Source organism: Oncorhynchus keta, unplaced genomic scaffold, assembly GCF_023373465.1.
Source record: "Oncorhynchus keta strain PuntledgeMale-10-30-2019 unplaced genomic scaffold, Oket_V2 Un_contig_1640_pilon_pilon, whole genome shotgun sequence".
NCBI classification, from domain to species: domain Eukaryota; kingdom Metazoa; phylum Chordata; class Actinopteri; order Salmoniformes; family Salmonidae; genus Oncorhynchus; species Oncorhynchus keta.
The window spans coordinates 7,501-10,000 of NW_026279889.1; the positions used below are offsets into that span (position 1 = coordinate 7,501).

The following is a 2,500-nucleotide window of genomic DNA, read 5'->3' on the forward strand; positions in this document are numbered from 1 at the left end:
GCAGGCCTGGGAGAGTATAGTACTGCTGTTACTGGGTACACACTACAGGGAGGTAGGTACTATATACTATATACACTATATACACTATACACTATATACACTATACACTATACACTATATACTGCTGCAGGCCTGGGAGAGTATAGTACTGCTGTTACTGAGTACACACTACAGGGAGGTAGGTACTATATACTATATACACTATACACTATATACACTATATACTATATACACTACACACTATATACTGCTGCAGGCCTGGGAGAGTATAGTACTGCTGTTACTGAGTACACACTACAGGGAGGTAGGTACTATATACTATATACACTATATACACTATATACACTATACACTATATACACTATACTCTATATACACTATACACTATATACACTATATACACTATATACACTATATACACTATACACTATATACACTATACACTATATACACTATACTCTATACACTATACACTATATACACTATACTCTATATACACTATACACTATACACTATACACTATATACACTATACTCTATACACTATACACTATATACACTATACTCTATATACACTATACACTATACACTATATACACTATACTCTATATACACTATACTCTATACTCTATACACTATATATATATGACTATATACACTATATTCACAGAGGGAGTTTACACTATACTCTATACACTATACACTATATACACTATACACTATATACACTATACACTATATACACTATATACACTATACACTATACACTATACACTATATACACTATACACTATACTATCTATACACTATACACTATATACACTATACTCTATACACTATATATATGTGACTATATACACTATACTCTATACACTATATATATATGACTATATACACTATATACACTATACTCTATACACTATATATATATGACTATATACACTATATTCACAGAGGGAGTTTACACTATATTCACTTCTAATGAGTGATGGGAAGTGAACAAGTGCACACTTCAGGAGAAAAGACAGGCTATTGGGATGCACCCAGAGTGTGTGTGTCTGACGTGTCCCTCTTCCTGTCTCTCTCTGTGTCTCTCCAGTCCCCACAGCGCCCCCTCAGGCTGTAGAGGTAACAGCAGTCAGCTCCTCAGCGATCAGATTCACCTGGAACCCTCCGCCTCAGCAGTTCATCAACGGGATCAACCAGGGATACAAGGTAGGAAACAGTCAATCAACCAGGAATACAAGGTAGGAACCAGTCAATCAACCAGGGATACAAGGTAGGAACCAGTCAATCAACCAGGGATACAAGGTAGGAACCAGTCAATCAACCAGGGATACAAGGTAGGAACCAGTCAATCAACCAGGGATACAAGGTAGGAACCAGTCAATCAACCAGGGATACAAGGTAGGAACCAGTCAATCAACCAGGGATACAAGGTAGGACACAGTCAATCAACCAGGGATACAAGGTAGGAACCAGTCAATCAACCAGGGATACAAGGTAGGAACCAGTCAATCAACCAGGGATACAAGGTAGGAACCAGTCAATCAACCAGGGATACAAGGTAGGACACAGTCAATCAACCAGGGATACAAGGTAGGACACAGTCAATCAACCAGGGATACAAGGTAGGAACCAGTCAATCAACCAGGGATACAAGGTAGGACACAGTCAATCAACCAGGGATACAAGGTAGGACACAGTCAATCAACCAGGGATACAAGGTAGGAACCAGTCAATCAACCAGGGATACAAGGTAGGACACAGTCAATCAACCAGGGATACAAGGTAGGACACAGTCAATCAACCAGGGATACAAGGTAGGAACCAGTCAATCAACCAGGGATACAAGGTAGGACACAGTCAATCAACCAGGGATACAAGGTAGGACACAGTCAATCAACCAGGGATACAAGGTAGGAACCAGTCAATCAACCAGGGATACAAGGTAGGAACCAGTCAATCAACCAGGGATACAAGGTAGGAACCAGTCAATCAACCAGGGATACAAGGTAGGAACCAGTCAATCAACCAGGGATACAAGGTAGGACACAGTCAATCAACCAGGGATACAAGGTAGGAACCAGTCAATCAACCAGGGATACAAGGTAGGAACCAGTCAATCAACCAGGGATACAAGGTAGGAACCAGTCAATCAACCAGGGATACAAGGTAGGACACAGTCAATCAACCAGGGATACAAGGTAGGAACCAGTCAATCAACCAGGGATACAAGGTAGGACACAGTCAATCAACCAGGGATACAAGGTAGGAACCAGTCAATCAACCAGGGATACAAGGTAGGAACCAGTCAATCAACCAGGGATACAAGGTATGAACCAGTCAATCAACCAGGGATACAAGGTAGGAACCAGTCAATCAACCAGGGATACAAGGTATGAACCAGTCAATCAACCAGGGATACAAGGTAGGAACCAGTCAATCAACCAGGGATACAAGGTAGGAACCAGTCAATCAACCAGGGATACAAGGTAGGA

At 40.8% G+C, this 2,500-nt stretch overlaps 1 protein-coding gene across 12 annotated transcripts in view; it reads left to right on the forward strand.

Moving 5' to 3' along the window:
* LOC127919338 (protein sidekick-1-like) overlaps nucleotides 1-2,500 on the forward strand; it is a 26,744-nt gene that overhangs the window by 1,774 nt on the left and 22,470 nt on the right. For 10 of the 12 annotated variants that reach the window (XM_052502843.1, XM_052502847.1, XM_052502854.1 and 7 more), the window contains exon 2: nucleotides 1,099-1,214. The gene's annotated coding sequence lies outside the window, so the exon portion shown is untranslated. Of the gene's footprint in view, nucleotides 1-120; nucleotides 179-246; nucleotides 305-1,098; nucleotides 1,215-2,500 lie in introns of those variants that run through there. The other 2 variants (XM_052502846.1, XM_052502853.1) reach the window with 2 other exon arrangements.